General features: G+C 38.1%; 1 protein-coding gene and 1 non-coding gene across 2 annotated transcripts in view; one reads left to right on the top strand and one right to left on the bottom strand.

The window, feature by feature from the left end:
- Positions 1 to 19,116, bottom strand: part of wnt5b (wingless-type MMTV integration site family, member 5b) — a 122,478-nt gene extending 103,362 nt beyond the window's left edge. Inside the window, exon 1 of the mRNA XM_028448393.1 lies at positions 18,713 to 19,116. The gene's annotated coding sequence lies outside the window, so the exon portion shown is untranslated. The remainder of the gene's footprint in view (positions 1 to 18,712) is intronic.
- On the top strand, positions 8,997 to 9,069 carry trnak-cuu (transfer RNA lysine (anticodon CUU)). Its single transcript has one exon. It is a non-coding gene; the product is annotated as a tRNA-Lys (tRNA).
- Positions 19,117 to 24,475: the final 5,359 nt, after the last annotated feature.

Below are 24,475 nucleotides of genomic sequence, written 5' to 3'. Positions count from 1 at the left end.
ACTTTGACTTAGTTGTGATATCCCCTTTTTTGCATGAAAGTTTAAAATTGGCATATATTAATGCAGTATGATCAAGAATGTTTTAATGTAGACATATAGAATCATCATACTGGTGTGATTTTGTGCATCAAAGTGTTAATTCAAGGGTAATGCAAAATATCGAGATATATATCGTGTATCGTGACATGGCCTAAAAATATCGCGGTATTTATAAAAGGCCATATCGCCCAGCCCTAGGGGCGTGTGTCGATTTTTGTGGGTCCTTATTTTCCTTCCACTTTCAGCTTCCAATATCTCACGAACTTCAACACAAAGGAAACTGAAATTTGGTATACTAATAGAGCTCCCCCTACTCTCTCAGAATATATAAAAAGATCTGCTATACATCCTATCTGGTGGACATGCCATAACCTCACAATTGGAAAAAATTTCGTCGGGCTCAATAATGTTTGAGCTTTCACTAAACAACTTTGCATATGCCTCAGCTCCCTGTTATTTTTTCAGCTTTGAGCTACTTATGTAGACTACTACTACTACTACGTAGAAAATCGACACATACCCACTGAATAAATTGGCCATATCTCAAAAAGTATTCATCTGATCAAACAACTGGTAAAAATGTCTTGTGCCATTTGTGAAAAGACATGAAATGACCCATTTCATTACTCTTGTCCACATACCTCTAACCCAAGCTTAAGCCTTTATAACTGTAACGTGAATATTTGGATGAGAATGATGGATGCTTTTAGGAAGAAAGCCTTTACTTCAGAAAAGCTGCGGGAACTATAAATACACTTTGTGGTACCAGCTCAAAAGCTCAAGATGCACAGGAAGCTGGAAGGACGATTAGGGCAACGTGCAGCCCATAAATGACCCGTCATGTTGTAACGATGTATGCGCTCACACAAAGCAGAAATTGAGAATTCACTTTTGAAGCATTTAAAGCCACAGCTTGACTTGAACTTTAACACAGTCTCTGATAACTCAAAACTATTTTCTGCTGAATATACTCAGAGGATGATTTAAAATAATCCCTCTAACTCCTCATTTCTCCACATCATACTTGGAAAAGGAAATTATTAGCATACAAATGCACTGAGTTGAACTGATTCACTATTTGCCTCTCTTCTTTATTCCTTTCCACACTCATCTTCTTCCCCTCGTCTCCATGACAAATGCAAGTGTCACAAAGACCTTGAGGAGTGCAGAGATATCACGGAGCTTTGTTTGCCTGTGCATGTGTCTAACAGGGTAGAACAGTGTGGACATGTGTGGAAATCAACAAAGCACATGTGGCATACAAGGTCACACAATCAACTAGCTTAGCTGGAGACAATATTTTTTTTTTTATCAGATCAATCCCTTCTTTTAGATCAATAGATCAAAGATTATTTGCTTGAAAAAAGATGTAAAAGGTTGTAAATGAACAATAATTAACAATAATATTAAAATTACTCGTTTTCCTGCGTAAAAATCTGCGGCCCATTTGAGATCAAAGTGCTGCGTATTTGGCCCTTGAACTAAAATGAGTTTGACACCCCTGATCTACAGGACTTCACATCCCACAATTGCAATGAACAAAACTGCTAAATTAAATTTATTGAGCTATGAGGCCAAACACTATGACTTTATCTGATAAAAAGTGATCGTCTTCAGCAGCTTTAAAATAACTCCCATCATATAATTTGTTGTGTTTCTGAAGCTACACTTTCCTACTCTCTGTCCTACCTGCAGCACGGTGCAGTAACACACACGCACACGCACACACACGCGCGCACACACGGTGATCTAGTGTTTAGCAAAGCTCCATTAATCTCTGATGACGGTAACACTCAGGCAGTGTGTCTTCATTACAACACCAGCCCTGTACTTTCTTTTAACTCCATCCATCGAACAATATCAACGACGTAACGATGAGTTTGCACTCTACTCTACTTGGGGAATCTGGGACCGTTCTGTGTGAAGTTTACATGTTCTCCTCCTCCATGCTCTTCGTGTGTTTCTGTCACAGTCCAAAATGTATAAAGCGTATTTCAAAAGGAGAATGTGAAAACTACAGAGTGGTATCGGAGCAGTAGTTTTCTCAGATATGCAGTGCAAAGGAAGGCGCTTTCATGCACAAACAGATAAAACCAATGCGAGTGCACGGATATAGATTTCCAAGGTCAGATTTCAGATATTCAATGTGTATCTTACATAATAACACAGATTTCCCAGTGCTTTCCTCCACCTCCTGCTTCTATCTCTCGCCACCGTTATCCACACAAGCCACACACACACGCACTCACACACACACAGTCTCCAGAGACGTGTCCGTTGCGCTGACCTCTCTCTCCTCAGAGAGCTGGCTGTCTGCCCAGCTCTGCCTTTTTTCTCTGTGTGCTACACACACACACACACACACACACACTCCTTTCACTGTGTATCCTTCCTTTTCTCCTCTCTGTATCGCTCTATCTATTGATCTATTTTTCTAATCTCCTTTTGTCTCCTTTCCTCCCTATACTCTCTCCTCTCGCATGTTTTCCTTGCTCCAGCATCCTCTTATCTCTTCATCCTCCCCGAACGCCACTCCTCACTTCTCCTCCTTTACCATGTCCCTCACTTAACCCTTTTCTTTCCTCCTCACTCCACCTTCTTTCTCCCGTTAATTCCTTTAGTCTGGTTATTAGTTCAGCTCTTCCCATGCCTTCGTGACGGCTGCATAGTGTATGAACAGAAAAGATGGATCGATTCTTAATCAAACAAAGTCACAAAGCAGAGAAATGAGGTGATGTGGCGAATAAGAGCAAAATGTGCAGGGGGAGAAGTTGACAGATACAAGACGATGGAGAAGAATCGAAGCGCAGAGCAGTCGAAACATATCAGTGAGCGTATTTATTTACCAAAGTCACACGTTGGTTTGCAATGCTGCCCAGAATGTTTTATCATATTACATGTTGTGTTACAGCCCCTAAAGGAGGAAATTAAAGCTACAACACACCAACAATTTCACAAAACCATAGTGTAGGCCTCATCGATCAATGAATCGAACATCATTTACTCCGAAAAGAAAGAAATTAGGTTGAAATTGCATCTTGAAAGTTTGTTTTAATTTCCGCTGTAAACAGTCCGTTTGTTTACATTTTCGCCCATTGCATTATGGGATGAGGAGTTGCAAAAAAAAGGTGCATAACAGTGTATACTGGGAAGAAACTAGAACAAAGATGCTGTCTAGAGAATCACTGTCCTCCATGTCTGCCAAAACAATACAGCACAAAATAATGGTAAGAATAAAAATAAAAACACTTCTATGCATGTTCTCCCTCGTTGTTCACTAACGCAGAGCTGACAAGAGTCATACAATTGGTTGATTTCACACTGTTTCATAACCTTGCCTGCACGATGGATTCTCCTGGTGTTCACAAACACCAGAATCCATCTTTTTTTTTTTTTTTTTTTTTTTTTAAAGGATTTTTTTGGCTCTAGTGGCCTTTATATGACAGTTGCTTGACAGGAAGGGGGTCAGAGAGAGCAGGGAATGACACGCAGGAAAGGGTCCCAGGCCGGGAATCGAACCTGGACCCGCTGCAGGTGAGGAACTATAGCCTCTGTACATGGGGCGGGCGCTCAACCCACTGAGCTAAACACCGCCCCACCAGAATCCATCTTGTACTGTTCCCGCCTTTGCCTTTCGAATAAGAACTGAAACGGTTTGAACCAATCATGAGGCAGTGTTGTGGTTTAGGGCGGGATATCTGGGTGTGACGAAGGCAGAAGGGCCGAAGCAAAACTGTCGCATGCACAGTTGCGGGGAGAGGAACGAGCTAGGCTACCGCTACTAGCATAGCTCCAAATCAAAATAGAAAGGAGGATGGTTAACGTGCCCTTAACTCACATACTCGTGTTGCAAAAACGACAAAAGTCAGTCAACGACGTACTGACCGCAGCATTATTATCTCAAAAGAAAGTTTTCACCAGCGGAGCCTTGTTGTTTTTGTTGTAGCAGCGTCTCTGCGGCGCATGCCGATGACGACATCATCAATTGTTACCGTGTGATTGGCTAAAACAAATCATGGTGGACAGGCCCTTCACCCAATCAGCTTCAAGCATTCTGTTCATGTCCCTCCCTGGTTCTGAAAGGATTCACCAGACACAGACCCTGATCTATGTAGAGAACTGGAGTTAGAGGGAGGGGCTACACATCAATCTGGCTCATGTCAGGGGAATTGTCTCACGCCACAGCCCAAATTTCTTACTCAAAAAAGAAACAAAACATTAGTCCCCTCCTGTACAGTAGGTGGCGCCACTTTGCTACTACCTGTGATGACGATTGATGCCGATAAGAAGTAGAAAAAGGGATATTTCAAGTCTTGCAGTTTTGATGCTGTGCCGCATTTCATTTACCTTGGAATTTAGAAGAGAGACTGACGTCACAGCCAGTTGGAAAATAAGATCGCAATTTCTACGAAAGCTGTTCCCGTGCTTTACTTGCCTTGTCTGAATATAAGCCACTTCTGGATAAATATGCTTTCCTTCTGCAACTTTCACACACATGGCGAAGGAAGAGGAGGAAACACAAAGGTGTAGATGGTAGACTATTATTTCATTTGATGTTTCTCATTGCATACAAAAAGTATTGATGCCTTTTTGGTCTGTCTGTAGTATAAAGGGTGAGTGTTCATAACAATTCTATTAAACACATTTTCTAAATGATATGTTGATGTTCTCCTCGTCTGTGTTTCATATTTGAATTGAAAAATGTCTTTGAGTGTTTTGAAAAGCACCATATAAATTAAAGATATTATTGTCAATGTCTACTGTTGTCTGAAAAATAGGATATGAATAAATATTTGATGTAAGTGAAAGCCTCTCTCTCTCTACATTTGAGAAATACAAGGGAATTCATTTCACTAATAAAAAGAACAGTAAAGGCTGTAAGTTAGGATGGCTTTGAATGAGCTCAGGTATTCTCCATCTCTAGAATTCTACCCCTAAAACTACCAGAATGCAGGAAATCACATCTACCACATCCAAAATGTCCAGACCCCCACTATTCCATTGCAGGAGATCAAGATCACATTTCAGAAATCAGTTGACGAGCAACGTTTTCATGTGAAGGCCTAAAATACATAACTGTATTGTTTTTTTTGTTTGTTTTGTTTTTAAGTTGACAGCTCTGTTAATGGTACTGGCCTGCTTGAGGGTATGCAAAACAGTAGTGGACCAAAGCATGGCTGGTTGAAGGGAGGGAGGGAAGGAGGGGGTGGGTGATGAGAGGTCAGAGAGGGAAACAAAAGGCAAACAACTGGAAAAAGGGGGATTGAGGATTGACCAGAGGTGGAGACTTCACACCTGAGCTTCAAATGTGACCCCAGGCTGTGATTTCCTGATTTATCCTCATCCAACATTCAACCTGCGTCCATCTTCTTTCTCTTTCTCATGCTTTAGATCCTCAGGCCATCAGCCCGTCACCTCTGCTCCTCAGCCCCACCATCCCAACTCCTCCTAATGGATGAGCATCAGTGGAGTAGCGACCTCTGTCTGCAGCTACAGTTACTGCAGGAAAAAGTTCAGATTCATCATCCCTGCACACACATTCAGGACTTGGACAAAATCTGGGATTTTTTTCAAAGAAAGCAACACAAAAAACTTTTACATTTAATCTTGTTTAAATTTTTCCACAATAACCTTGTTCATATCCAGTAGCTACACAAGTTTGTTGGTGCAGTTAACAGTGACCTCACCATGATTGTTACCCTGATTTTATTGATAGATAAAATGCTGCAAATGGCAAGAAACGCTAATGTTACATGAGTTCAGGAAGGTCAACATTGCATCTGTAAGTTTCTGATCTTTAGCTGTGATGCATGTTGGAAGTTGAAGCCATGATGCAAATGTCATCAAAGGATTTCAGCAAATGTTAAATACTTGAGCAGAATTTAAAGGACATGCTTGATGGAAAATGTAGGAAAAGTGCTTGTGTTACCAGTCTCTGCATCTTTGTAATTAATCTAGAGATTTAAAAACACTCAACATAGCCACACAATCTAGTGCAGGGAGGGGCAACTTTTAGCATAGCGGGGGCCACAAAAATCGTTTAGAATAATGACCAATCTGAGCGTCATTACAATTGTTTCTTGCTATTTTTTGGGTTTTTTCTTGGTATTTTTGTTGCCATTTCATGTAATTGTCTCTCATTTTATGTATTTTGAGTCATTCTGTGTATTTTTGTTGTCACTTAAGATATTGTGTGTTTTCTTGTCATTTTTTTGTTGTTTTGTTTACATTTTTTTTAATCTTATATGTTTTTGTAATTATTTTTGTGTACTTTTGTTGTCATTTGAGTTATTTTTGTGTGCTTTGTCATCAAATCTTTTCTCATTTTATTTGTTTTGGGGGTCTTTTTGGATTTCTTTTTGCCGTTCTTGTGAATATTTGTATGTTATTTTGTGTGTTTTTGTTGTTTATGTGTTTTATTTTACATTTAGTTTTTTTTTTTTGTCCTTTTGTTTATTTTATTATCATTTTATGTGTTTTTGGAGGGTTTTTTTTTGTGTATTTTTGTTGACTTTTCAGTCATTTTTGTGTATTTTGGGATTTTTTTTCCCTGTCCTATTGTGTATTATTTGTCATTTTGTGTGTTTCTGGAGTCATGCCTTTACATCGGGGGCCACACAAAACTAGACCCGAGGGCCGCCTGTGGATCCCCAGGCCGCCAGTTGCCTATGTCTGATCTTGTGTGACATTCCCCAAATGCAAATCAGAAAACTGTATCTTTTGAATGCAATGCAATGATCTGATCTCTATTGGAGCTGCGTACACAGCAGAAGGCTCTGATGGGATCTGCTGCTGCATGTTTCACCACACAGGCTGCATTTCAGGAGCTGAGGCGCTAAGTGTTTTAACCCCTCGACACCTGAAGATTAGCAGCGTGTGAGCACGCACACACACACACACACACACACACACACACCACCATTGCAGAGGGTTTTGAGAGGATCTCACTGGAGATTGTGTTTACCTCCCACGAGCCTCAGATGTTGGCACAAAGCTTCACAACTGACTAAAAAATAAGAAATAAAAGATGGAAACAAGAAGGACTGAGAGCAAAGGAAACAAAATCCAAGAATGTAAGTCAGGGTTGCTGCTCTGCTCTGCCATCAGGAGCAAGATAGCTGAAAATAAATTTTAATTTGATGCCCTCACTCCCTCATCCTGTGCTGTGTGTGCAATGTGTGCTGCTGACAGCTTTGCTATAGTGAGTGCCATCCACCAACAGCGTGAATTCACTGAAGAAAAACACACTCAGTAATTATCTCGCAACAGCACCTGGGTACTGAAATCTCATTATATTAAAACACACACACATACACACACAGTACACACACACACACACACACACAAGATGCAAGATGAGTGAAGTCGACAGAGAAAAGGGGAGTTTTGGAGGAAGACGATAAGCCAGATGAAAATTTGCAACAACCCAAATGCACCCGAGCCACATAAAAAAAACAGACTTTTGGTTCGTATTGTGATGGTTTGTTGTTCATCACATTTTCCCAAACAGTACAATCAGAGTTTACATTATGTTGTTATCCATCGATCTGACTGTAATTGTTGCATGTAAAGAGACTTTCTGTAAAGAACCTTCTTTCTAAGAAGAAAGAAATGGCTGAATGTTAACATTGCAGCTGACAGTCAGTACTAATGCTGTAGTATGTCATGATGACCAGTAGGAGGCAGCGTTTCCTCTCATCTGACTGACTGATCGTCATTCATGGCCTTTATTCTACTTCTTTCTACTTTAACACATTTAACACATCCAGAGCAGTTTATAACCCGCTTTTACCCCGAGAGGAATGTGCTCACATCGAGCAGATGTTATTCAGATGTGTGTGTGGGGGGGAAATGTATACTTGTTTGTTTTGTTTTTACATTTCTGGAAGTTTAACTCAAGTCTGAAAGTAAGACAGTCTTCAAAAGCAAGTTTTTTCCCCCACTTTTGAAAAGCTTCTTTTTTGTATCACTCAACACGTAAAAAGTATCTGAGTATCTTTGGGTCACAGACTATTCCATACAACTTCTCCCACCTGCCACTTGTTGGTCGAGCTTAAAGCTGCAATATGTAACTTTTCTTTGGCATCATTTGGTCAAAAATCCATGATCATCTTTGAGCATATTGTAATCAAAGAGTTCTGAGTGAACAGTAAATCTCATCTCCTTCTCCTGGCTCTGAAAAATGACATTTAGAAATCTGGAAATCTGGATGTCAGCCAATCAGAGATCTTTCTACAAACACGTGTGCTCCATGAGCTGTTTTTGGCGTTACTATTGGCTGCTCGTCTGAAGTCAGACGTGTTTAGGTACCCTCGGAAGTAAAAGTGAAATGACGTACGTCCAAGCAGAAATCTCCATAACAGCGTTAGAGGTGGAGAAGCAACAGTTTAAAGTCACAAACACTGAGGAGGAATGGATCGCTTTCGCTTTGCGCCCTCGCAGACCTTGGTGACTTCGGCCGCTGCTCAGGAGAGTAACTACAGAGTGATACGTGCATTCATGTTAGAGTCTCTAAAACACCAGAAATATCTCCATTAACACAAGATAAAGTCTATATTAAGAAAAAAAGGTTCTAAGAGCATTTACATCAGTCACCGGTAAGGGAGGTTGAGTTTTGGCCTCTGTTTCAAAACAAAGCGAAGAAAGGATTCTGCAAACTGCAGCTTTAATTTTGGTAGTGGAAACCAATCACGTCCCCATCTGCTACCAAGAATCAACCAGAATTGTACCACGATGTGGCCAATCAGAGCTTGTATCGTTACCAACATTTACAGCCATGGGCTGATGTCAAGTCACGTGACTGCTGACTCGCTCCCTGCCTCCAATGAAAAACATGGCGGACATCTTGTACATTTTAGTGGCAAAATGCCTTCTTTCAAGATAAATTGTAGTTTAGAATTGTTTTGATATAATCAGTTCATGTAAGTGATCAAAGCGAACCAACATCATGTGACACAGCCCGGCTAGCTCAGTCGGTAGAGCATGAGACTCTTAATCTCAGGGTCGTGGGTTCGAGCCCCACGTTGGGCGCTATCTTTTCTTGTCAATCATTCATTTAACACAACGTAACAACTGAACTTTCTACAGGTCTGATCCGTGTTATATACTTTATGAGAGCCAAAACAGCACGCACTTTAAAGTTAAATTATTTTTATCGGCTATTGGTGGAAAAAACAGTTGATACGGATTATCATAAAAAATAATGCCGAATTTCAGCTGATTTATTGATCGTGTCGATTATTGGTCAATCCTTAATATTTATGCTGTCATAACTCCATGTTCACCTCATCCCTGGGGCTGCTACTTCTTCATTATTGGTGCAGCTTTGTTTAGTAAAACAGAAAGCTGAAAACATCATTGAACTGTTAACTCTGCACATACAGGCAGGTCACCAGTTTGCATTTCTAGCCCTTATTAACAGGGTGGCCCTATATAAACTACATTTATAACACAAGAATAACTAAGAAAAAGGTCATTGTTAAAGTATAAGTTGTAGGTACGCAGTAACAGAGCACAGTGACTTCATAACAGTGCTTATAAGGACAAGATTACTGATGTAAATGGAAGGAACTATTGTAGAAATCACAACTACATGAAATAGCTTTAAAAATTAACAATTAAGGGGGTCTCGATCCAATATTGGTCAGATACCAGCAAAAAAACAAAGAGAGTATCAGATTATATCTTCATGCATCTAAAATCTCTGATAAAATATAATATCTAATAAAAACTATATTGTTTTTATTAGATTTATTCAGATATTTTTAAGGGTCTTCTAATTTATTGTATTCAATTGTAGGATAATCTTCTGTTTAGGGTTAAAATGTATGTAACCCATGGGTTAATAATACATGTGTCAGTTTTTCTCATTCCATCTGTTACTATTGTTTCCTGTTTGAGAAATATAATTTGACCAAGGCAAGGCAAGGCAAATTTATTTATATAGCGCATTTCATACTCAAGGCAACTCAATGCGCTTTACATGATAAAACATTCAATTGTTTAAAATCAATAAGAACATTTAAAATCATCAGTAAAATCAATTAAAATCATCAGTAAAATCAATTAAAATCATCAGTAAAAATCAATTAAAATCATCAGTAAAATCAATTAAAATCATCAGTAAAATCATCATTACATCAACAACATGACCTTAAATCTCTCTCTCAATCATATGCAGTAGAGAAAAAAAGTGCCTTTAACTTTGATTTAAAAATGTTCACATTGGATACTGACTTCAGCTCCGCTGGCAGTTTGTTCCACTTCTTTGCAGCATAACAACTAAAAGCAGCATCACCATGTTTACTGTGAGCTCTGGGCTCCACTATCTGATCTGTGTCCATAGATCTGAGAGACCAAGCCTTTTCCAACATTCCACATTACAAAATAAGTAACAAAAGTATGAATGATTCGCATCAATATCATGCAATAAATACTTAAAGCACAATAACAGAAGGTTAGTGGGACAAAGATAAGAGTGTGTGGAGGGGGCGGGGTATAAGGGCGCAATGGAGCTACGGAGAGGCTTGAAGAGTGATGGAAATGGAGAAAGTTGAATAGAGTGTAGTGACTGTGCTAAATAAGGCTCTTATCTTGTGTTTGTGTTCATCTGTGGTCTGAACCCACCACATGTCTCTGTGTGTGTGTGTCAGTGGTCTGGTGCTGTGTGCAGGTGTGCTGACGATAGTTTGATCAGCTGAGATCAGAGCTGCTGCTGGCAGGACCGGAGAGAGAAGGAGGTGAGCAGAGGAGAAGCTGCTATACACGGTGTGTATGGCAGGTTTTAGGTACAATTTTTTTGCCATGAATCATGTCAAGTTTGATCAAAATATGGAGCTCATAACAACAGCTGATCGACCCACAGCAGCACGATGCCACCATCGTCAGATTCAGGGAGACAGTGAAATCATGCCAGACAGGGACTCTCCAGGACTGGACTTGATGCAGGAAGTGTTGGAGACCAGAATATTTAAGATGGCCACAGAAGCAGGAGGCACTCTCCATACAGACAGCTGTCCAGGTGCACCCTGGGAATAAAAGCTAAGGGCTGTGTTCAAAATGTCATACTAACGTACTACTGTCTCATACTAAGTCTGATGTCAAAATGAGTTTATGGAGTGCGTTCACATTAGATATTTCAGTACGTAGCAGTCACGTACTGAGATTGTAAGAGAATCTCAGTACGAACGTAAACTCAGTCCGTGACACTGGCTTCAAGCCAAAAGTCAAACATCCCCTTTTCAAAATAAAAGTATCTCTTCTTGTCTTCCGTTAGTTTTTTTTTAACGCTTTTATAAATAGGGCTCTTGTTTTGAAATTAACTGGAAGTTTTGTCAGTAGCACAATAACGCATCTCTGAAAATTTCCCAAATGTCGACATGGAATTGGATTTCCGTGAGTTTTATAGATCAAATGAGCACATGTTGATATTCTATTTGGTCACTTTCTGGATTAAAATGTTTTCAGAATCAACGGTGATATTCAGCCTCAGTGTGATTCAGGTTTTTGTCGCTGTAGGTTTGAAATGCATCTTTGAAAACTTGGAAGTATACTTCAATGGGAACGCTCATCGTTCTAATTGTAGTATGTAGTAGACTGTATATACTCATTGAATGTGTAGTGTGTAGTACGTTAGTATGCGATTTCGAACACAGCCAAGGTTTTTTACTTCCTGTGGTCCATTGTCGAGGTAGATACTGGATATAAGTGTGGACCGTGACCCCTTTGTAGGCCATGAAGGTAGCGCAGGTGGCCTCAGACATGTCCGTTTTTACTTATTCTCAGCTTGAAATAGTTTGTCTTGTAGTAAACAACTTCTTTGCGCATCTTTACCCATAAATATATGGATTGCTATTATAAATAAATTCCTTTTAGTTCCATCTGCTAGGGGTCATGATCTTTGGCCTGCTAATGATGTGGGTATGTGTAGGTGCATGTGCCTTTCTGATGGATCGTAAGCTGAGGCGACTTTCAGAGGATATGAAGGTACTCCGAAAGAAGAAGAACTTTTCGTTTGGAGAGTTGGAGGAACGTAAACAACGACTGGAAAAGAAAGCTCGAGGAGATACGGAAAAAAAGGACAGTGAGGAGGAGTAACAACAGGAACAATGACTGCAGACGAGAACGCATCACATAAAAAAGGACAAAAAAAAAAAAAAAAAATGTTAATGAAAAGATAAAATTATGAAGAAGATGAGAATGTTTGACAAGGGAAGAAACGAGGATTGATGTAAAATTATCTGTGTTCAAATCAGGGGACGGATCTGGATAAGCATAATGCTTTTTTCCGTCGCCCTTTCCGGCATGAAAAAGGACAAAAAAAAAAAAAAAAAAAAAACAATGATGTGATTTTGCTCTGAATGTCAAAATGAATTTCTGTGATTGCAACCATTTCGGAAATGAACTGAATAAATAAATAAATAAATAATGTTTTGATCAGATTGGATATTTTCGAGTAGAATTCTAAGATGTGTTCTGGAGTTTTAGGATAGCGGTCGGATTGTAAAAGTATGAAAACAGCAGGAAGTTCTTAATATATTTTCTATTTACAGAGCACACTCACATCATGAGGGAATTATTGGGAGAATTCAACACTAACCAGAACCTAGCAGTTGGTCTGTTTTCACTTTGTTTTTACAGTGCATGATGGAGAAAATACCCCAATAATGATGATTACAGTGATAATTACAGAGCTGCTATTAGCAAGGCATTACAAGTAAATAAATCAGTGGTCAGAGGAGGAATGTTACAGGTCTGGTCTACATTGTGGCTGTTTTAGTTTGTGACTGTCCCTCTTTACCGACCCCAGGGTTTATCAAACACACTCATGGACTGTAAAGTGTCCAATAAACCACTTTTGCTATTAGTAAACTGAACGCTGCTGCTTTTCTACAGCTGCTGACCACACACACACACACACACACACACACACACACACACACACACACACACACACACACACACACACACACACACACACACACACACACACACACACACACACACACACACACACACACACACACACACACACACAGCGGCTCTTGGCTGTCGCACACTCACTGCTCGGACACATTTTGGATGATGTCATTGGCTGAACAGCCAACACACACGCACGCACGCGCACACACACACGCAGACACGCACACACACAGTGAAGTGAAGACACTGCTCTGGCAGCCACAGGGTCACATTTGAAGCACAACAGTTGACCATAATGACTACCGCATGTCCACAATGCTTTGTCAACACTGTCTGAGCATCAGCAGCAGCTTCAGGCGACTTTTACTGCAGCTTACACATGCTGTACAAACATTCTATCACACAAAGTGACTGTATTGTAACTTATAAGAATAATATAATTTCTATAATATATTATAAAAGTTCACTGTGTGCCCGTTTGTGCCCTTTACACGACTTTAAGGAACCATGTGATCTCTCTAATAACGTAAACTAAGATCAAACAGATCAAGATGGCCTGCATTGAAGTTCACTTATTGTTGTCATGGCAACCCAAAGCAACTTTAAAACGTGTTTTTAATTATCACTTCAATGTCACTAAAGTTCAAATGTCTTAAAACATTCCCCCATAAAACCCCTGGAGACAATCAATGAGTCACTGATACTGTAAGTGATTAGGGTAACACAACTAACTAATGCTAATATTATTATTGTTATTAGAGATTCTCCGATACCAATGCTGTGCTAATAGACTTGTTAAAGTTCACTGATACCAAGAACCAATACAGAATGCATGCAAATGCTTTAAATCAGTGGTGTCAAACTCATTTTAGTTCAGGGGCCAAATACGAAGCAGATTTTAGGGGGGTAAAAAATCAATTTCAATATTATTGTGCCCTAGTTTGTACTTCCACATACTGTATAAATGATATATAAAGTGTGTAAGGCATGAACAATATCCAAGCAGTAAATGACAGGTATCAGTCTGAGCAGGATCTTCCCTTTAAAACTGTGAATTTGTGACAAATTCTTGTACAGGAATTTGAAAGGAATTTGCAAGATTTCAGAAAAAGTGTCAGTTCTTTCGACAATTGTGATAAAATATGACTCTGGTCGTGTGATAGAGGCACGGGAAAAATGTGAGCTCCTGCAAATATTTTGTAGTTTCATCAAATTTGTGAATTTAAAGTGGTTGAGAAATCCAAAAATTAATTATTTGGTGTTTTGCACATGTATTAGTGTTTTCTTTGTTGTTTCAAAGAATTTTTTTTTTTTTTTTTTTCTCACTTGAAATGTCAGTTCTAAAATGATTTTCTATCTAAAATATCAAAATTGGTTGTAACAAGCAGAGGAAACTAAAACTCTCTGGATCAGCAAGTACTCAGATCCAAGTTAGGGCTTTGCAATGAATCAGAATTCAATTATGATTTATATTATTACACCAATGATTACAAAAACAACATAATTGAGAAAGAACTATGATTATTATTTTATGGAATAAGTAAATACATTTTACATATGTTTTATTTGCTAAATAACATAAAAACATATGTAAACGCTTGGTAAACAAGCAAGACAAGTCAAGTTATCTTGTATGGGAACACTTTGGTTTTTTTGGGGTTTGATGATAAAGACATAGAGCAAAAACACATCACATGCGAGAACTGATTTTTTAGTGCAAAAGTCAACATTCTTAATTTTAAGGTTTGAAGAATTTTATTCATGTTTAAAGAATATATTATACATTGTTTTGTACAAAAAAACAAGTTTCTGGTTTACAAATAATCATTTTTTTCTATAATCGAGCAGCCATAATCCAACTATTGATATCATATTGGTTTTAATAAACTTGTATTGGTGCATCTCTATTTCTTTTCAGTGATTCCAAACGAGAACAAAATTGTAGCGCTTTGCTTCATTTGTCCTCAATGCTCCAAACGTTCAGAAATACAACCAACTACTCCGTGTTAGTTCTCTATTAAACAAACAACTGTTCTCAGGAGCACCAACGCACACTAACAGATGCAGAACAATGGTTTACTAAAGGCTGTCATTTTCCATACTAGGAAAAATTCCCAAACAGGGATCGGCTACTAAGGATTTTGACTCTTCGACCCGGGATGTGAGAAGGCCATCCTCATCATCATCACACTCACACACCATCAAACATGTGTGTGAGTCCAGTTTAATATACAGTATGCAGCTAACGCACACATACAACTGTGGTCTTTTTTTAGTACATTAATTGAACACTTAATGAATGGTGGTAAGGCGGAGGGTGGAAGGACAGAGGTGGACTTGGTGGACCGGAGGTAGGGGGAAGATAGAGGATCTCAGTCTAATGGTTAACCTGTTGACAGCAACACTTTTCAGCACCCCTATCTGCACATCTAATGTTACTATCTAGCTTTCTGCACGCACGCATTCCCGCAGCATTTATCAGCCCTGCTGTCAGTCCCGTCCACAGCTCGTGTTGGTCTCAGACTGGAAGACTCTGAACAAGTCACAGTAATGTGGAGACGTCCCTGCCAGACATGGCCTGAGCTCATCTGCGGCGTCTGCTTAGCATACGGTGACAACAATGGGGAAGAAACTAACTTGTAAATCCTTGTTACTAAACAAAAACATGCCTCAGTGACTCAAAGCAGGAAAAAAGATTACTATTGTTGGTGGAATTTGGAATTCATTTAAAAACATGACCGCATGTAATGCAGTGTTTCTCCAACTAGGCTCAGAATTTTCTTTTTCCTTTTAAAATTCTTCAATAACGTAACGGCAATATTAGAGAAACAACTTCTTTACCAATACATTTTTTCCTGTAATATTAGGAACAAGAGCACTCAGAGAGCACAAACCACCGCCAAGCACCAAATTTCCTCTTTGCCAGATATTAGCATTTATCTGGATCAGTGATTCTGACCATGGTACCATAATCATTCACACTTTGAACAAATTTCATCCCTATTAATAACCATTCAAAAGGGCAAAATGTATGGCATTGGGCACCCCATTTATAGAAAATCACTATGAAATGTGCAATCTGGATCCGATCCGGTTGAAACTCAGTATGGTAATTGAAGAACAAACCCAACATAGATGAGTCAAATTTCATAAAGATTGGTCAATAAAGAATCGAGATAGAGATTTTTGAAATCTTGCCAATGATGAGATATAGAGATTTTCTTATTTTTGAACCACAGCCAAAATAAAAAATGTAGTAGCTCTTTAATGGCGTAAAGTGATGTAATCTTATCAATAGACAACAAACATACGGCGGTGAAAATATGACCTCCTTGACAGAAGTGAAAATGTTGGCTTTTGTGTCTTTTTCTAGGACCAATTGTCCTGAGAATGTGAGAAAAGCTCAAGTAGATTCCTGAACTGGAAAGAATGAGAAAAACCTCTGTCATTGGTGGAAAAACTGTCAATGTGACAAAGTCTAGATCTTGCCATAGAACTTCGTTGTTAGCAGCAGTTTTTTAATCTAATACGGTGTTTTCTGATCTCTAGTGAGTCATTGTGTTTTTAAACATTAAAAAAACAGTCCTGTAGAATGTTGACTGTTTCACAAATACCGAAGGCCTTGAAGCCAACACTAGCACTTTGACACGAAACGTCACAACAGGGCTAGAAAATATTGATCATCAAATGAAGGGAACACCTTCATGTTCACCTTCACTGGTGGATTTAACGTGAAGCAAAATGAGAGAGTCACTGAAAGAACTACCACTGTAGAACATAATCTAAATGTGCAAATACTGGCTATTCTTCAGATTGAAGACACATTTAAAGAAAAAGGAGAACATTTTGCTCGACTCTCTGTGTTCCATATTCTCAGCATTCATCAGAGTTGATCACAAACCGAGAAAACATCCTAAAAATGTAAGATTTCAAAAACGAGATGTAACAGATTGAGTGATAAGTTTGTAAAATTAAAAAAATCACATTTTAATTTAGTCATCGTCTTTGGACTAAAACGCAGCTAAGTTTTAGTCCAAATTTATCATCAGGACTATTTCAGTTAGGCAGTGGCTGTCAATACGTAACACACAACTATCCATATAACGGCATTCTGTCCGTACGCAACGCCCCTCATTGGCCAGTTTAGGTCACGTGATCTAAACTGGCCAATGAGATGCTACGCACTTGTACTTCCGTTTGTATTAATACGTCAACTTCATTACGGACTAACTAACCCTAACTCTAATTAAAACGAGAAAGAAACTCTTGACCCAACCCAAGCCCTGACCCCAGCAATGACCCTAACCCTAGACCTGGCCCTTGTGACCCCCATTCGGTTTTATGTGGAGGAGGAAAAAGTGGAAGAGGAAATGGGAGAGGAAATGAAAAAGGTAGGAGAGGAAAAGAAGAGGAAGCGAAAAAAGGGAAGGGAAGAAAGAAGACGGGCACATCTTTATCACATTGAGGCCTTGACTGATTTTGGAGCATAGTAACCGGTGTTGCCAGTGCATAGCCTTTTCATCCTTAGACCAAACTGGACTGGTTGAAGGATCGCTTTGCAGGGATGAATCGAGAAAGTAACCAAAAACCTAACCTACGTTACGGACTAACCCTAACCCTAATTGTAACCCTAACCCTAAACTACGTTAGGGACTAACTAACCCTAACCGCATGGAATGGTCACGTGACTTCCGGTAACGACATCTTTTGCACGGATAGAATGTCGATATATGTATAGTTAATACGTACTAGGAGACACTTCCTTTCAGTTATTGTCAAGTTTTAGGAAACTAAATGATATTAAGATTTTAGTCGACAAAATCTTTTTACAGGTGAGACCATTTCCTATTGGATCACATAGTGACTTGTCCCGCCTTCTACTCAACAAAAGTAGTTTTGATTGGATACCTTCCAGTATGGAAACTTAGTTCCAATAGGATTTCATCCCCTGCGAACATTATACTTTAGTTTTCGTGTATTTTTCAATTAGTCATAGTCTCGATATTGTCACTTACGAAAATGCAGTCGACAGAAACACTGACGAAAGTTTTTCAATAAAAGTTTTCTAATCAGTAGAATGATTTTCTAGTCAAAACTCACAATATATGACAATATACTAGCAGAACATGTGCGGATTGTGAAAACTATGGCCTCCTTCACAGTTACTGGGTCCATTCATTGTTTGTATAGAGACTGGTACCTGCCACAGGCTAAAAGTCAGCCTGGGCAGGAGCTCCAACTGTTTGGTCCAGATGAAGGCAGGAGCAATTTCTACAAACTCAGAGAAACATTTGTGCAACATCTCGACCAAAAATAGTCCTGGTCTGCACCGCAAAGCCAGAGGGCTGCCTTCATTTGGGGCACACACACACACACACACACACACACACACACACACACACACACACACACACAACTGTCAAGCCCATTTTGTGACAAGGAAAACATTGTGGGAACAAAACTTCAACAAGTTAAATTGGTGTGTGTGTGTGTGTGTGTGTGTGTGTGTGTGTGTGTGTGTGTGTGTGTGTGTGTGTGATAGTTCACATTATTACTGTTTTCAAGTTCATCAGTGGCACTTCTTGTAACCAAAGTTACAACAAAGCAAAAAAAAGATTAAAGACTTTAAAACTAAAACTAAAAATTAAAAAAAACAAAAAAAAGGCTATAACTTTAAAAAGAGAGAGAGAAAAAGAGACATCACCTGTGCACATGTGATTCTTAGTAAATGTATAGTACTCATTGACAGTACCTGCTCTCCTTTGGGCTCCAGGAAAAACTTCCTCCACCGACCATCCGAAGGGCTCCGGTCCGAGAAAAGTTGCTTTCAGTTCGGCTGGAAAACTGCAGACAGGTCGGTGATTAAAAAAAAAAAAAAAAAAAGATTCTCTACCGCCCGGACTGAGCTGACAGCAACAAAACTCCTTAAAAGTGTCCGTTTTTGGACGCAAAAAAAAAACAACGATGTGACACCGAAGAGTTTGTCAAAAATCTCCAAAGTTGTTATATCCGTGACGCACACACACACACACAACACACGCGCGCACACTCGGAGGTCCCCACGACGACCTGTCAGCGTCCAAAGCCTCCAAACTCGTCCCGTGGAACTCCGTAAAAGTACTAAAGTCTGGACTGCGGAGCGGAGTGTGAGCTTCGGTTGAGCAACAGGTGTCTGTAATAAAGTGAGACTTGTGTAAAGACATCCCAGTTAGCGGGACGGTTTCCAACTTGTTACACACGCAGGAGGAGGAGGAGGAGGAGGAGGAAACACTTCCACAGCAGCAGAGGGAATAAAAGGAAAGATCTCTGACGTGGAAAAGCGCCTTCCTGATGATGGATGGGATGAAATCATTTTGCCAGGAGTGAGATTCGAACCAGCGCCTCCGGCCGCACTCTGGGCTCTGTACCGGGATACATGGGTCAATGATGTGACCCATGTAAATGCATAGAAAGATACCACTGATGTAGTACCTCTCTTTTATATGCATTCACTTAAATAATAAAATAAATAAAACTCCTGAAAACAACCACAACTGTTATTGATTCTGATATTTTAGTTTCAATTTTTTTTTAATATATAAAATCCTTGAAATCATTCCTGCTTGAGTCGATCAAACTGTACAACTCATCACTTTTAACACAACAGCTTCTTGTTTTCACAGATAACTCACTGTACTGTAGTTGTATTAATCTGTATTATATTTGTACATTTATATTATAATTATTTAATTATGTACATTTTCTTTTCTTTCTTAATTTCTATGTTTTACTGTTTCTTCTTTTCATTCAAAATATTGTGGAGTAGGGATGTCCCGATACAACTTTTCCCATTTCCGATATGATACCGATATTACAGCCTTGCGTATCGGCCGATACCGATATTGATCCGATATGAGCATAAATCATACATACTTTTATTTTTTTTAATTTTTTTCTAATAAAAAAAAAAATAATGACTTGTTTTGTCGTGTGGAATGTTAGAAAAGGCTGGATGTCAACAATAGTCAGCAACAGTAGGTATGAGAAAAGCTGATCATTTATTATTAACCAATTGGTTACATACATTTAACCTTCAACATAATATCTACAGTATTCCACAAATGAATAAAATAAATAAAACATAAATTGAAAAAAAAAAAAAAAATCTGAAATTTTAATCCGATATTCGTTTTCAGGCCGATATCGGACCAATATCTGATACAATATCGGATCGGGACACCCCTATTCTGGAGCGTCTAGAACAGGGGTGCCCAAATAATTTTCATTGAAGGGCCAAAAATAAATTGCGTTAAAGGGCAAAACTAAACATTCATATTGCAGTGCATGAAATTATAGATATGTCAATAACTTAACTGTGCAAAATACACACTTAAAGTTGTTAGACATTGAAGAACATTTTCATTTATTGTGTTTCATGGCATAAAATGATGACAAATGGGACACAACAAACCTCGCCTGTACGACGAAAACACAACATTTTCCACTGCCTTGATAATTGGACATCAGCTTTACAATTTGTTTCCTCATAAATCACTGTACTGTATTACATACGTTTTAATATTTTAAAAAAAATATATATAATTCAAATATGGGCAGGGGGCCAAAACTAATCGCTTGCGTGCCAACTTTGGCCCTCGGGTCCCAAATTGGACGTCCCTGATCTAGAAAAAAAAAAATCAATTTCCCTTTGAAATAAATAAAGTATTTCTGATTCTGAAACGTGACATCAAAACACATTTAACAATTTCTCTGTTCTTTCTTCTCTTTTTTTTGACATGAATAAACATTCTGTCATTTAAAGTGTCAAAATATCATGTGCATGGTGTAACTGTCTGGCTATAACTGATGTTTTTAAAATTGTGTAAAATGACTATAAATCCATTACAATTCATTTTCTGCCCTATTCTCACATGATTTCCCAAATGTTTTGTTTTTTTTTTTTAATATAATTTCAAAGTGTTTCTTCCTTTATTTCCAATGTATTAGGACTATTCATGCAAACTTTTTATAATGATGCACATTTTGTGAAATATGCAATAAAAATGTTTATTTGTCATTGAACATTTAATATAATAACAGACATGGACTCAAGTGAAAATAACACTTAAAAAAAAACTTGACAATGAACCAGATTTGTAGCTTTAAGGCCCATATTATAGGTTTTGTGTAAATCTCTGACTGTAAGTGTTACATTATTTATTACGTCTTGAAACACAACTCACCTGCTTAGGGAGAGACTCGGTTTCTGCACAAATAATGTTGTTCACTAACATTGTCAAAGTGTAAAAGTCTAATCTAACTATCATATTAACATGCACAGTATTCTCCACTTTGTCGATAAGCAGTTTAGCCACCAACTGGAATTAATGGATGCTGATTATAGTTCAAACCCTTGGATGATTGGGGAAATTTTCAGATTTTCAGTTTAGAAAAGAATATTTAAAACCAAAAAAAGTGAATTTTGTTTGATTTTCATTTTCAAATTCAAAAATTAAGATTGAAATTTAGGGTAATTTTCTTTATCGCGGTGGAAAAGGGTTAAACAAAACCCTAAAAACTGGTTGATTTTCATATTCTGAAAACAAACTAACAGAAAAAAAAAAATGTTAGAAGAAATACAAGTTTTTATTTATATTTTTTAATCGGAAGTTGACATTTTCACAGTAAGAGCCCGTATGAGGACGGTACTGTATTTCTGTAGTTTGTGGTTTTGTGCCCAGGATAAAACATCTTTGGACGCTTAAAGATAAATATATCCTGATTTTTTCCCGTTCTCAACCAAGGATGGCAAACGCTAGATTATCTTATATCTTCTAAGATCATTATCCATCTGTTAAGTTTATCCTATGGACGGAAGTGTGTTAAGAGTGAATTCAGCCCAATAGTTTCCTCAGGGCCAACAATTGTTGATATTAAAACTGTTTAATATTTACGACCAAAACTAACGACTCCAAAACTCACGACCCCGTGATTCGTGATGTCACGTGGAAACGGAAAGCAACCAATCAAGAAGCGAGCTGCGTTCCAGGCAACTTGGAAAAACAGAATTTCCAAGTTGAAAAACATAATGTTTTCCCAGTTTTTACTGAGTAGGAGGAGCTCTGACTTTTGGTGGCGTTCAAAGTCACTTTTTCAACTTGGAGGTTTGAAAATCCTGATGTTGCAGCTGTTAGATCTCACCAGGTTCTTGGCTTGGAGGAAGATCAGTGCTTAAACAGATTAGTTATGTGGTGGAGATTATCGGCGCTCACACACAGGACCATCAGAACAGTTCCTATGTTCTTATGGGGGGGTCTGGGGTAGAAGAGGTTGTTCTGCAATCATGTCCTCCTCCTGAGACTCATTCTTGGAAAAGCAACGTTCTGATTCATGTCCATCAACTTCTATAACACAGCAGCGCCAACATTCTTTCACTCTCCGAGCATTGTTCTCATACACATTCTTACAGAACTTCCAGTCGCACAATCTTTTGATTTTTTTTCTGTCTTCTACTATTTCATTTTTGCTTGTAATAAAGCATATAATAAAGCTTGTAATAAAGCTTGTATTAAAGCTTTTAATAAAGCTTGTAATAAAGCTTGTAATAAAGCTTGTATTTAAGGCTTTATTAAAGCTTGTAATAAAGCATGTAATAAAGCTTGTATTAAAGCTTGTAATAAAGCATGTAATAAAGCATGTAATAAAGCTTGTATTAAAGCTTGTATTTAAGGCTTTATTAAAGCTTGTAATAAAGCTTGTATTTAAGGCTTTATTAAAGCATGTAATAAAGCTTGTAATAAAGCATGTAATAAAGCATGTAATAAAGCTTGTAATAAAGCATGTAATAAAGCATGTAATAAAGCTTGTATTAAAGCTTGTATTTAAGGCTTTATTAAAGCTTGTAATAAAGCATGTAATAAAGCTTGTATTAAAGCTTGTAATAAAGCTTGTATTTAAGGCTTTATTAAAGCTTGTAATAAAGTTTGTATTAAAGCTTGTATTAAAGCTTGTAATAAAGCTTGTATTTAAGGCTTTATTAAAGCTTGTAATAAAGCTTGTAATAAAGCTTGTATTTAAGGCTTTATTAAAGCTTGTAATAAAGCTTGTAATAAAGCTTGTATTTAAGGCTTTATTAAAGCTTGTATTAAAGCATGTAATAAAGCATATAATAAAGCTTGTATTAAAGCTTGTATTTAGGGCTGTATTAAAGCTTGTAATAAAGCTTTTAATAAAGTTTGTATTAAAGCTTGTATTAAAGCTTGTATTAAAGCTTTTAATAAACACATTCTTACAGAACTTCCAGTCGCACAATCTTTTGATTTTTTTTCTGTCTTCTACTATTTCATTTTTGAGAAAAATCCCTTGAATTTCAATCTTAATCTTTGAATTCTAAAAATGAAAATCAAATCGGAATGGAAAAATGGAAAATTCATTGACTAAAACACACACTTTACAGCTGGTTTGTGAAAGGAAATAAGAAGATTTGTCAACCAAACCATACGAGTGTTGGTGATTTATTTTGGTCAAGTGTGTAGACAGATGGGAGAGGTTCTCTGTCACTATTACACACATGTAAACCATTGTCCTGTCTGTAAAGTCAACTCTTCCTTCCAACAACCAACAGAAATCCCATCATATTTTAGTTTTTTCATAACTCAGAGTTTAAAACTGGCAGATCTGCAGACCGCGTGAACTCAAAGTTTCCAAAACTTACAGTAGAAAGGACATTTCTGCATATAAATACATACTGTCAAAATATGGAAATATTAGTAGCTTACATCTATTTAGCTTTCAACTCACTCAGAAATGTATTTATTATTGGCCTCGGCCAAATTCAACTCATTTGTGGTCGGCTAAATTGTTTGCTAGCTTTCCATTGCTGGGAAAAGCTGCCATAGCCGCACTTCCAGTTATAATTCATTCGTCTTTTAAAGCCGCTCATCCTGTTCAGAGCTGTGAGAGCCAACTACGTCTGACCGAGGGCGTGAGTACGGCACAGCGTGGACACAGTGCATGCATGTGGATCAATACACGGCCCTGAGGCACACGATTATTGGGTTTATTACACAAAGAAAACATAACGCGATGAAGTTTTACTGCAAAGGTTTTCATTGGTGGAGGAAACAGGAAAACTTGGGATTTGGGAACCAAGTGATCTGAACTCAAGGAAGCAAAATCAGGCATTAAATGAAGTGAAATTACATGAGCAGACAGGGGTAACAGGGGGCCACATGTGGCTCTCTGACTTATTTTGTGCAGCACCCAAAGTAAATGTACAAAATTACAGAAAAATACACAAGATGACAACATAAATGCACAAAAGTAACGGTAAAAACATATAAACAACAACAAAAACACACAAAAGCAGAGCAAAAATACCAAAAATGACAATAAAGTATGCACAGAGGCAACAAAAATATACATAATGAGAACAAAAATACACAAAATCAGAGCAAAAACACTGAAAATGACAACAAAGTATGCACAGAGGCAACAAAAATACACAAAATGACAATAAATTAAGCAGACAACAAAA

This window comes from Gouania willdenowi, chromosome 6 (genome assembly GCF_900634775.1).
Source record: "Gouania willdenowi chromosome 6, fGouWil2.1, whole genome shotgun sequence".
In the NCBI taxonomy this organism is placed as follows: Eukaryota; Metazoa; Chordata; class Actinopteri; order Blenniiformes; family Gobiesocidae; genus Gouania; species Gouania willdenowi.
Note: the sequence above shows the minus strand (reverse complement) of the source record. Positions and strands in the feature narration are given on the sequence as shown.